At 35.4% G+C, this 13,893-nt stretch overlaps 1 long non-coding RNA gene across 1 annotated transcript; it reads right to left on the reverse strand.

The window, feature by feature from the left end:
* Positions 1-949: 949 nt before the first annotated feature.
* LOC111613323 lies at positions 950-8,383 on the reverse strand. The gene is made up of 3 exons (XR_002754751.1): positions 8,247-8,383; positions 3,279-3,355; positions 950-1,086 (listed from the first exon to the last, which is right to left on the reverse strand). It is a non-coding gene; the product is annotated as an uncharacterized LOC111613323 (long non-coding RNA).
* Between the last annotated feature and the right edge of the window lie 5,510 nt (positions 8,384-13,893).

The raw sequence follows: 13,893 nt of genomic DNA on the forward strand, positions 1-13,893 counted from the left end.
ATCTGTGGAGAATTTGGTAGAAACAAAGAATTGTGGTACAACTTCTCCAGATGATTACATTTGTGATTATTGTATTGAGTGATTAAAGTTTTTAATTTAAATTGCTTGAACTTATCATCAAACACAAAAAAACTATTTTGAAAACAATACATATATAAAAAATTAGTAATTCATACGCAAAAACTTAAGTTTTCTAGTTTTTGAAGAAACATTTCTAACGTTTCAGTCTTTTTCAATGGGTTTATATGATGGTTCCCATTACCCCCACATGGCTGCGTAATGGGCTCAATGCAATGTTTTTTTGTGTTTTATAATTAAAACAATATGGAGAGGAATACGCAAGTTTTGACACATGCACTTTATTTCTTAGAGTACACTGTTTGCACCATTAAAATAACTTCTCACAATATCGTTGTTTTCTTAAAAATATGCAATATACCTTAAGTGGGCCCCATTCCCCTACTCTCCCTTTATTGTTCTTCCAATTTTGGGAATATTTTTTAAAATATTTATTATTGTGCCTGTCCACTTTATTTATTAATTAAGTAAATATGAATATGCCTATTAGAGCGATCGGGAAACGGAACGTCAATTGGTTTTATTTAAAATTCACGGTCAAAAACTAGTACATGAACGAAACGATAAAGGTACAGAAAATTTTAATAAAAAAATGCCGAATATTTATAATAAAGTGAAAAATGTTCTGGTTTATTGCAGATACTGTAACTGAACCTTGCTTTTTCGGTCGATGCAACCATACAGTTGGTTCCGATCGAGCCCACTGGAATGTTTAGTGCCAATTTTTTACAATGATTATCGGGACGACGTAAATAAAATTTGAGGTGGGTGAAGTTAATGGCATTTAACCTTGTACCAATGATCGCATCTCTGGGGATGAATTTGCTGAAATAACGTCCCATTGGTACACAGGAAGGAAGCGGAAACTTCCGGTCCGTATTTGCAGAGATGGAAAACTTGGCAGTCGGTCCCAGGATCCGCGTAGAAACCCCAACGTCCTCGGCAATCGAATTCGGTCTCCGGAATGTAACTGTAAGTCGGATAAGGTAACTTTTCTTCCACTTCCGCCTGAAAGCAAAGAAATTAATATAAATGTTGCCGTTTCTACTTTTTCGATGGACATCGATTGCCGCTCTAACCCTCACCATCCCCATTCATCAGAAATTAAGGCACTACCTCCCCTAAATATGTCATTAGATCAGAAATTTAAACCATTCGCAAACACACGGAAATTATTTTCGGACAATTTTGTGATGACTAAGGAGAAAAATAGAAGACGAGTGCAATCTTACGTCATCTAAAGCTCCTCCTTCTCCCCCACTCGTCAGCAATTGTCAGAAACAAACGAATCCTCCCTCGCTCATAATGACGTAACACTTGAATTGTTCCTTGTACTCATTTATATCTTTAACCGAGTTCTAAAAAAGTCACGTGTATGGGATATTACCTTGAGCCGACGACAGAACAGGTTATAAGACGGACTTTATTGTTAATAAAATTGTGAAATATTAATAAGAACATTTATCTTCATTATATATATGTTATTTAAAATATAAAATTAAATTGTAACAGAAATTATTGGGCAAAACATCATTGAAAATTGAACGGCGATTTTCAAGTATTTTCAACACTTAAAACATCTAATTATGTAATGCTTTAATTATTTTACGGAGAAAATGTGTTCGGTTTTCCGTAAAAAGAAAAACAAATGCTACATTCGTACGTATTAATTGCGATTATCCGTTTTTAATTAACGCATAAATTGATAACAAAGTAATGTGATATTTTCATTTAAAATGTTAGTTTTTTTGGCAGTACTACGAAGCGAATTACAAAGACAAAAATAGCGATTAGTAAATGTAAAACAAGACTTTAATTATATAAAATTATAGTAAGATTTCGCCTAGATTACTTAGTCTAGGCCTTCGGTGGTAGTAAGGGTGGTTAACAGGAAAACTAGGTATAACACACACACACAATCGTTTTGATTGTTTTCATTATCTACGTGACCTGTCATATGGATAATGAAAGAGACGTATTGATTGTATTTGCAGATTACAGCTACATTTGAAATAAACTAAACTGCTGTTTTCGTAGATAACCCGATTCGGTTATTACGTTCTCGTTCGTGTCTGTTTCGATGTCGTTGTAGGAATCGAAATCTTCATTACCATCTTCTGGTATCACCGTCTTTAATTCGAGTTTTTCTAATTACCCTTTGGCTGATAATCTCTCGACTTACGAACGGGATGGAGACTTGCCCACGCTAGATATTCGACAATATCTATATTTTATTTCCAAAAATTTTCTCGTCAGCCGTGGAGAATACAAAGTATTGTCTGACTAGACAAGTAGAAGGGATAGAATTTTAATTAAACTTCTTACTCGTCACTTTAAATTACATTACTCTATACAGTGCAGTATTTTCCATGCTTTTCAATCCGGGGTTTATTTTATTATTATTATTTTTTTTTAACAGCACCTTTATTTCCCTGGGTTTAATCGAGAAAATACGGTATTTATATTTTACTGCTCAATTTCTTACTCTTCCGTCGTAATTTTATCATAGTTCATTAGTGTGATTAAAACATAACGCTATTTATTATATTTTTTCCTCGATGCTTCTAAGGTGCATTTCAGTGGTGTATTTAATTAAAGACCGACAATTTGCAGGCGCTCCCAAACTAATAGTGCAACTTTCGCACCGAATGATTCTATTTTATAATCTCACTTCTGCAATAATTGCATTTTTACAGACTTAAATATCGAAAGGGCAAAGGTGCCTTTTTCGATATTTAAGTCTGTAAAATCCTACCATTGAAAACCCGTCATTAGTACATCACTCTGTTCGTGCAAACTATATTCATTATTAATACTACTCAACTTACTGTTCCTACTTTTAATCTGTACTAATTCCTTTACGAATTGTTTCTAAATAAAATTATTTTCCCCCTATTTTATTGGTATTATTATTATTATTTTGAAGGCCCGGTCTAATAGGAAATCCGTCACGTATTGATCTTTAATATACTTGAAATTATTTCGACATAATCTTTGATTATACGTTTGTTTGAATTCTTTTCCTCCCTAATCACAAGATATTAACGTTTACTTTTCCGTTAAAAATGTGAATTAATTATACAACGGAATACGAGGAAAACTTACATTTACGCAGTAGATGAGCGCAAACAAATCTGAAAAAATATTCTTTTATATATATTTTATTGTTTGATAAATAATAATAACGTTATTATACTTACTAAATACGAATGGAATGAGATTGATCATCTTTTGTTTTCGTAGAGTCGTAGGTTTTTGTGTAGAATCCTCGACGAATCTGTAAATGTAAATGAAAAGTAATCTGTAGATTTGTAAATCCATCAATTCCTTAGTTATTCCTATTGAAAATATTCGTAATAAAACTAGGAAAGTCGTCACTACGCTCGGGATATTATAAGTGTTTCTTCAACGTATTAATCAAGATAAAAGAACATAACTTTATTTCGATTGCGATACGATGCATCGGAAGAGTGCCATCGGTAGCCAATTAATATTCGATAATATCTCGAAATAGTAATCTTAACGACATTTTTCACACGTAATAATGTTAAAGATGCTATTAAAATTGCATGAAGAATTTACGGTATTATCGGCTTAATACCGCGAACGGGATACAAACGTAAAAGAGTTTCTATTCCTACTCGTAATTAAATTGCTTTAAATTTTTTCCGGGTGATAACTTACTAAATACTATATAATGGGAGGGCCAACCACTTGGCCAACGATCACTTCGTTATCTGTAGGCCTGTATATTTACTCCGATTATTCGAGAGAATTTATATTATCATTTGACGAATTAAAACAATTAAAATTAAACATTTCGGCTATTTTTACAGTTCTTATAGACGACAGACGAGGAAATTTAATGTCGAATATCTCGACCACTTCGAAAGTTTCGTTAAACAAAACATAAATTCTTAAGTAGGTTAACGTCGTATCTTCGTTTATTTTAAAATTTACTCCACTCTTAAAAGTAATACGCAACATTAAAATGATTAAAGATACTTACGTATATTAAAATGTAACAGCAAGACTCGAGAAAATAATAAAGGTAACGCGTAACGTTCATCGTTGCATCTTTAGTTGTACGGACGAAGGCGAAACTCGCATGCGCCGCGACCTCTCTTCGCTCCACTTTGTCGTCTTGTTACGTTATACTGTATTACAGTCGTAACGATAAGAAAACCGATTGGAAATTGTATTGACTAAATTAATGGACTGTAGATCTGTTTTACAGAAATGGTTCGTTTCAATATCAGACGATGGCAGCCCGAGGGCACGGAAGGGTCTAAAAATTGATGATAAAATATGACAGGGAAGAGGTAGGTAGTCAAAAACAAAGACTTAAAATTGGTGACATCATATTTGAATGACCTCTTTGTACGAGTTACTTTGAAACTATCGGCTAGTCAGCTGTAAAATTCTTACTGCAGAAGAGCCGGAACAGGGTTGAGGAAAACGGGGCACTTGCCTCAGTTTAACAATGGAAAAGAGCGACAAATTGGTGAAAAATGAAAATCAATAAATTGCAAAATAAAAAAAAAAAACAAAAGCCAAATATATCTTGCAATATTCGTCAAATACTTTAAGAACACTAATGATTTGTATCAAATGCTCTCGCTCGATTCACTTGTTTCCTCGTATGATATTAAGCTTTGTATATTGTTTTTCTTTTGTTAAGGTTGCTGCGATTTTATTTGTAATATGTGTAACTTTATATTCTTACTACTATTGTACTATTACTGCGTTCTGTGATTTTTCTATTTAATAATTAATATGTATATTTTCTTCCCAAAATCATTTATTTATTTATTTTTATTTAATACTTATTAGAGGAAAAAAAACTATACATAGGGATGAAAATTTATCCTTCTTCCTCATTTGAAAATACCTCTTGGCCCGGCTCTGCTGCGCAGTGTTTTACCAGGAACAATAGAGGTGGCATAATCCGCCCTACATATAGGCGAAAAAGGCAATGTATAATGCTACTCGCTTTCAGGAGTTCGCAAATACTGTGGTACTAAAATATACTAGCAAATATTTAAATAGTCAAATTAGTAATTATTGAAAATATAATTTCTCCGATATTTGTTTCGCAATGGCGCCCATAAACTACGTGCATAAAATATGAGGAGGCACCAGACAAAAAAAGAGTATCTTACTATGCAAGAAGCTTCAAGCTTTGTAATTCCATGTGGAGCTAGTTGCACTTGGGGCTAACTTGGCCTTGAAAACAAGGAATGTGGTTTTTGGTCAGCATATGACATCGTTGCATGGGACGAATATAATTTATTAGTTTCTTTTATATTTGCAGAATTGACAAGAAGTCATAAATTTTCTGTTGTTTGTTGATAATGGAATTTGGGACCCTCTTAGGAATTGGGAAAAGTGCAATTCAGGGCACGAGCCCCAATGTACGGGAGCTCTTGTGTCTGCGGAATGATCAAAATCAAGACGTTGATCAACCTCCAATCAATAGTGTGTCAAGAGAGGCTTTCGATCTTGTCCTTTGAAAGATATGTTGTTATAAAACTGGTGTTTTATTCTGTAATTGACTCATTCAGCCCTGCTAATAATAGCAAGAGAAGAATATTTTAGGAATTTCCATACTACTATTGAATTTTTCAATTCTTTGTAAAACTATTGTTTTTTATTGGGCTACAATTTGAAAGAATTATAGATCTATAAATACTTACTGTCGTCCGTCTCTTTCCTTAATCTGCAGAACGGAGTTAGATAGATGAAATACGAGACCAGATATGAAAACCTTAAGGGCAGGAGGCCCCGATGAACTATATACGAACTTTTGATTCTAACCACAAGCCACCAAAAATTTTCCCCTGAAAGGTGATAGATGACCGGCACAACTCTGTTGTTAAAGGAAAGGTATGATGTACCAGGGCAAGACACTACTAACTTGAGGTGGAGAGCATATATTTTAATTATTTCATTGTGTTTTACTCCCTGTTTCCATATTAAAAATGTTCTTATTACTGTAAACCTTTTTTTAAACTCTTTCCACTCTGTGAGCATTAAGAGGGCCTCTTTTAGCAAGCTCATTATGGGTTCAGTCAGGTCCATATTGGTACGGCCGAATAGTGAGGGGACCCGACATATCCGGACGACCACCGCCTGAAAAATTTCTAGAGTTTTTTCGACCCTTCCGGATTCTGATTCCCCAGAGTGGTAGGCTGCCACCTTGACCGTTCGGCCGTCGTTTTCGTAGACCTAAATAAATCTACCCTCTACGTCTATCTATTCATCGTACTTTTAATAGGTTTCAAAAATAAATTTCGCCTAAGGCTTTGCAAATCCCAGGGCCGCCTCTGGACGTGGACATTCCAGTTCCGCTTCTGGAACTGGAATGGTTGAAACTGTTCCGTTAGAACGGTTCCTCGAATCTCCTACATAGATATTGCACAGAATGAAGTCAATCAATAGAAAAGATTATTCCTTTTGTATGTGGAAATGGAATCTGGAGTTAAAAATGTTCTTACTAAAATTGGAAATTATCTACAGCTTAGATTGTACATCGCCAGTTTCTGGAAATTTGTAAACAATTACTTATTAATATTACTAAACTTTTTAATCGAACAATAATAGTTTATTATTTCTGCAGAGTGTTTAATGAATTAAATCTACTAAACAAAATGGGCCAAGCGGTTCAGTTTCCTGAACACTTGGGTTCGAGCCTCGACAGGACGGACTGGCCACGTGGAGTTTACCGGTTTTCTCCACGTCTTTAACGCCAAAATTGGGACCAGTTACCTTTAAAAGACTTCCCGGAAGACATTATTCCCCGCGTATGGCCAAGCAATAAGCTTCGGCCGGCTCATTGGATACTATCATCACTGCTCTATCGGAGAAATGAAGCCATACAGGATTTATTTCTCCGATGAGCATACTTTATATCAACCATGACAAAGAAGAAGACAAAACAAAATGAGCGTTTTTCGTCTTTATTACAACGAAAGTAAGTTATTTCGTGTAGGCTAATGATTATGGTATTATTTACGTACAACATTTCGTTTAGCAAAGAAGGTCAATCAAATGACCGAAAGAGTTTCAAGAGACTGCATTCTAACAGGTTGTTTCAAGTTTGTTTTCAAGTTCTTATGATTTTGATTATGTTTCTTCTGCTATTTTGTTTTGTCTTCGGCACTTCGAAACTTGGCAACATTTAGAGCGTTACAACGGTTAACACGAAGAGGAAGTTGCTAAACCACAGAAAACCTCAACGATTATCCTCCGTTGAGGGGGAATTGGTAATATCGTCACACTTCGGACTGTCACTATTAACGTCGAATTGTTGCACGTGGATGAATGATTTTTACATAGAAATGACAATCTACTAAATAAAAATGTGGAAGAGCGCGAGGGAACTGGTTCGATTACGTCTTCTTTCATCTACATTCACAATGTAAAAAGACTGGACGAAAAGTTGTGTTACGCGAAAACTCGACTCGTTCCTATTTATAAAGATCGTGGGCGGAAAGTGATCCTGGATGGCGTCCAGAGATTTGTTTACAATCGGAAGTGGTCTTTCCAGATTTTCGAATCATAAATTTTAATTAAAGTCAATTATCATTCGTCAGAAATTTCAAGAAAATTCCAGAAATTGAGAAATGGAAAGGAATGACGCCTTTTACTAAGTAAAATATTTTCGATTATTGCAAATTAATCAAAAGACATTTCCTCCACACTCTAATATTCGGTTAGTCTATTCCTACTTTTTTAGCTAAGGATGAAAGTCCCGATAAATGTCGTATAGGAAGACATTTTGTAACGATTGAATGTAAAATAAAACTAAGTAAAATACAAAAGTATTCGAAGAAGTAGTATGCGTTTGATACATTCTGAAGTACAAAAATTAATTAGTATATATAACACATTTTTTCAAAAAAAAATTTTTTTTTATAAAATTTTTTTTTGAAAAAATGTGTTATATATACTAATTAATTTTTGTACTTCAGAATGTATCAAACGCATACTACTCGAAGATTTTTTGGTTTCCTTAAAGTAAATTTTAAAAATTCGTTAGAACTGACGATAGAAATACGAGAATAATCGAAATCGGAATATGAACAACAACGAAAGAACATGACAAATGTTACCTATTATTTTGTAAGATAACATCGCGCATTTATCACATTTAAAAATCAATTTACCTTTAACGCAGTCGTAGAAGGAAAATATCTTGATTTCTGATGTTTTCTGCTCGTGCCTTTAAATTAGGTAAATGGGTCGCCGGAGCCGAACCGGTTTCTACTTTTCTTCGAAGATCCTCAAATGTACGTGCAAATGAAATTTGTTTCGCTGTCGAGTGGTAGACGAAGGCACGACGTTATTGGTGGTAAAATATTCTTTATTTTCGTTGCGATTAGCTATCCGCGTGAACTATACGCGCATGCATTGTCGGAGACTTCTGGCGTCATTCGTTTTATATATAATTTATGAAAGTATTAAGCACTACGTGTTTAATAAAAATAATAACGTAGTCTACGTAATTGGCATTCTTTTCGGATATAGAGAAACCGACAACACAAATCCGTATACGATGTGAAGTCGGCATTGTTGGCGTTATTTAGGGGAGAGGAGGGATAGAGTACTCACCTTATGTTACCTTTTTGCATATCTCAGGTGTTTATTGTTTCGTCAGAATACATTTCTGTCTGAGTATATATCTTTCCGCTTGGCTGTTAGAAAGAAAAAAACAAATATAGTTTTGACAAGAAATTTTAAAAAAGGAGATCTCAATGCGTACTCTTTCTCTGCGCTGGAAGTTAAGAGTACGCAACTTATCGTTTAAGAATACGCACTAATAGCAATCACACATGAAACCTTTTGTGCCTTCATAGTCTGAATATTGCTCGTGCCACCACTGTGCACAATGTGGACATTGTGCACCCAGTCATCGTGGAAAGATTCGTCACAGGCAGGACAGAAAACGCCTTCATCATTAGACTTATCAATTCTCTTGCTAGTCATTTTTTCACGAATCCAAGTCTTTCTTGCGCCCACTGTATTTTTACCTTTTTTTTATTTTTCGGCTTTTTTCCTTTTCCGTCTGCTCTAAGATATTCCGGAAAGAATCTCTGACTCGAGTACTGTCTGACACTGCTGAATACTCTTACCCTTCGAAACAAAATTTCATTAATTTGCTGATAGAATGCAACTCCAGGCAAAAACCGGCACGAAAGCTAGCTTCGACCCCTATCTTTATCCCTTCAAACAATACTTTCACAACTCAGACAACAAAATTGAGAAAGCTTGTGGCCCGAGTTTGCAAAGTTACTTCCGAAAACAGAAAAGACTGTTTACTAAGCTATCAATGCTCTGGCCACTCACAGACCAAAAACAGTTGGCTCCGACACACTTTGCCATCAACAGTAAAATGTGTGCATGGGAAAGTCTTCAGTCAGTGTTTCCAAATTTGAGAAACACGCAATGTATACTCTTAACCTCCTCTCATCTATGATTTCATAGAAAATAGTTTCGTTTCTTCCGTCATAATCTTAGGAAGGCGTTTATTTCCGATAAGATTTCTTTATTATTATTATATTTTTTAAATTCACGACACTGCCAAATTTCCATGCTTTTAAGCATGAAAATCTGGTAATATTTACAATGGGGGCGAATTTGTTAGAGGAGAAGAAATAACTTACACCTGTTATGCGGACACATATAACATAGCTTAATATTCATTTTAAAAAGTCACAATAAAACTCCTTTTTTTGGGACGAATCTCGGAAGACAGCTTTAGATAAATTACAGCCAAAGCTTAAGGCTTGTCTACACACAACGGTTTATCGTACCTTTTACCTTTAGAGGCAAAAGTACGACTTCATAAAATAATTAAATTGTGGCATCCAAGCGACATCTGTTTCTTTTTATGACATTACAACCCGTTTTCAGAAATATCTGAAATTCTATTCACCATTCTCTCCCTCTCTCTCGAGATTTTATTGTTTCTAGACGTGCCATTTGTATTTTACTAAATTCCTGAACACGACCTATTGTTTCTTTCTTGAAAACCTTTCCACTCGGCGGAACTAAAACTTACGCTTATTATTTCCTTTTTAATAACTCGAGATTAGACCAATAAAAACTACACTNTAGTTTCGTTTCTTCCGTCATAATCTTAGGAAGGCGTTTATTTCCGATAAGATTTCTTTATTATTATTATATTTTTTAAATTCACGACACTGCCAAATTTCCATGCTTTTAAGCATGAAAATCTGGTAATATTTACAATGGGGGCGAATTTGTTAGAGGAGAAGAAATAACTTACACCTGTTATGCGGACACATATAACATAGCTTAATATTCATTTTAAAAAGTCACAATAAAACTCCTTTTTTTGGGACGAATCTCGGAAGACAGCTTTAGATAAATTACAGCCAAAGCTTAAGGCTTGTCTACACACAACGGTTTATCGTACCTTTTACCTTTAGAGGCAAAAGTACGACTTCATAAAATAATTAAATTGTGGCATCCAAGCGACATCTGTTTCTTTTTATGACATTACAACCCGTTTTCAGAAATATCTGAAATTCTATTCACCATTCTCTCCCTCTCTCTCGAGATTTTATTGTTTCTAGACGTGCCATTTGTATTTTACTAAATTCCTGAACACGACCTATTGTTTCTTTCTTGAAAACCTTTCCACTCGGCGGAACTAAAACTTACGCTTATTATTTCCTTTTTAATAACTCGAGATTAGACCAATCAAAAAATACACCACTCGTACTTTTCCAGCAATAGCTTTAATCACAGAACAAACGTTTTCGGCTAATTTACAGGCCTAACGCAGGCCTATTAACTGATCCAAAAATAAAAAAACGCAAGACTCAAAATACAAGCGTAAACTATAATTTACTAAAATGTCGAGAACACTCATTTTATATGCAAACTACATTGCAATGAATTATGCAACAAATGATCTTGCCAAGATGGAGTATAAAAATGAATTTTCTTACGTAATATTCTTAATAGTTATTAACTCTTTATTACTTTTTAGGAGAATTTTAACTTTAATATTATGATTTATAACACGACAAAGGTCAAAATGCAGTTTTCTATTGTAAATATTTTTACAAATCGAAACCAAAGTTTTCACAAACAAACTATAACTACGACCAATTATTTATTGTGACAATGCCGGGCCGCAATTTTTAATCATATTTTCAAATCATTTAATTTAACATATATGCTCTCCATCTCAAATTAGTAGTGGCTTTCATCTGTACATCACACTTTTCCTTTAACAATAGAGTAGTGCCGGTCATCTATTAACTGCTTTCGGGAGCAGGGAAGTTTTAAATTGATAAACGTGACTTCCGGTTCGCATCGGAAGTTCATATATAGTTAATTGGGACCTCCTGTTCCTAAGGTTTCATATCTATCTTTCGGATTTCATCTAACGTCGTTTTCGAGATTGAGACAAATAGACGGACGGACGACAGTGGGAATTTATAGGTTTACAATTTTTTCAAATTGCAGCCCCGTCAGGTCAGGGGTCAACGCCAATTAAAGAATAGGAAAGTTCAGAATGTCAATCGGAAAAATCCAGCTTTGACTATGTCTCTCGTAGACACGCCAAAGTTTGGAAATAAATGTAGTACGACCCCCCTATAACACTGTTGATTATTCCGTTTTATATGAATTCCATGTTGTATGAGTCACTTAGATTTTACAAATACGTGAGCAGTTTACAGTCCGGTACACGTATTTGTAAAATCTAAGTGACTCGTACAACATGGAATTCATATAAAACGGAATAATCAACAGTGTTATAGGGGGTCGACTGTATTCCTTTGAAAGCAAAATTGTCGCGTTGTAAGTAATGAAAACATAAAGAAAAATTCTTAGCCGTTAAAAAAGAAAAACATCATGGAGTGAGATAAGAGCGAAAGTTTCAAAGTTGGATCAACGCTTTCGGACCAAGTCTAACGGAAGTGTCAAATTGATTAATTTGATCGGTTTATTGAAATTAATTTAAAGGCGGAAAGCCAGAAATTCAAGGAGGAAGAAGAATGGTCGTTTCTTCCCGGCTCTATCTGTTTATCCTTTCTGTGTCGGTTCCCCTGTTGTCTCGGACTTCGTTTTCGTTCCGTCGTATTATAAAGGTTTTTGGGTATTTCTTTTTAATATTAACTTTATCCAGTTTGATGTTGCATTAATACGCGAAACGTGCAACCCGAGGAATCTTTCCGAAGAGCGAAATAATATTGGGCCAAATAAGTCGAAATCTCGGGAATTTGATTTATTGTATTTCACGCGATGGCCAAAAATGGACGAAAAAGATATTTATCAACCTATTCAAATGAATTTCGTGCAATTTTCGCAGTTGGTCGAGCCTCGAGACGTAGAATTTAAGAAGATCGTCTTTAACCCCTCCACGGTGGCCATTCTGAACCGTGTAAATACAGAAGATAATTTATTTATCAAATTGCGAACACAAGAAAATGATTGAAGCAAAATAAAGAAAAAATTAAAAATTAATTCATTAAGAAAATTTAAACAAATTGATATTTTTTATTCTAATTTTTACGAAATTTGAACATTGTTGACGCGTCTTTTAACGTTTGTTCGAAATACGTCACACGTGACGATTCGTAGTTAGATTGTGTTTCTGATGGGATTCGGACGTGTTTTTGTTGAGCTAGTATATTATGTGCTGTTTTGGCAGTTTCCACAGTTCGAGAAAGAATAAAAGATATTTTTGAGGTAAGTCTTAGTCCATATTGACCCTAGACGTAAGAATTTATTTAATATTGCCGGAAGAATCGTTGCCAGAAGCAGTAGCGTAGCGTAGTGGGGGCGGCAAAATTTCACAATAAATAATAATAATATCTCGTAAGAATTTGGACCATTTTATTTCATATGTTCGTCCACCTACGACTCGGATCGATTGAAATTAGCACGGAATAGTGTTACCATCCATCCGGATAATCCGGGAATTGACTCGCCGTCCGGGGATATCGTGCGCGACCTGTTGACCTTTTTTTTCTTGCTTGTACAATTTATTCGTTTATATATACACCTTCAATATCCAATGGAGCTAGGTCACTTGCGTTACTCCTATCCAAGTTTACCTAGCCGCTAACTGTAACTGATTTAGAACCAGCATGCACTGCACATTATTCTTCGCATTGCAAAATGACATACGCGTGCGTCAGGAACTTCTATTCGAACAAACCTCACCTGCCGTCCGGGTCAGCGATTTTAAAAAGGTGTCAACACTAGCACGGAATTTTTCATTACTTATTCTGTGACGAAACTGAATTTTAGTCTTTTAAATTGAGATGCCTAAATAAGGGGCGAAATTTTCCTCCGCCCCGGGCGGCTGACACCCACGCTACGCCACTGGCCAGAAGACATCTTTCGATGGTCGATTCGAATGTTTTAGATTTAAAAGGCGGTTGTGGTGAGCATTTTGCTTTTTTTTTAAAGCTTTTTGCTTTATTAATTTAAGCTTTTGTTTTCACTCGACTAATTGCAAATTTTCTTTTTTACAGAATGAAGAGGTTGGTGCTGTTCTGGTGGAGGAAGGCGGTGACGCCGGAGGGAGGGGGTTCCTCGGATGGCACGGAACGAGTCTGTCGGACTCGTACCTCGCCCGAAGAGACGTCGGAGGAGCTGGGACTCGACGAACGACAGGCAGCGGGTGAAGAAGCGATTTTGACCACCCGAACGTGACTCATTTACTCACCGGACGCGACATTCGGCCGACCTTTGTTTCCAAACAGCTGTTATCAGAACTGAGCTTCCGGTTAGGGTAGGTTAGGTTTGTCTAGGTTAGGCTAGGTCAGG

The sequence above is a fragment of the Centruroides sculpturatus genome, unplaced genomic scaffold, assembly GCF_000671375.1.
Source record: "Centruroides sculpturatus isolate CEXI.00-Female unplaced genomic scaffold, Cexi_2.0 scaffold1889, whole genome shotgun sequence".
Classification (NCBI taxonomy): domain Eukaryota; kingdom Metazoa; phylum Arthropoda; class Arachnida; order Scorpiones; family Buthidae; genus Centruroides; species Centruroides sculpturatus.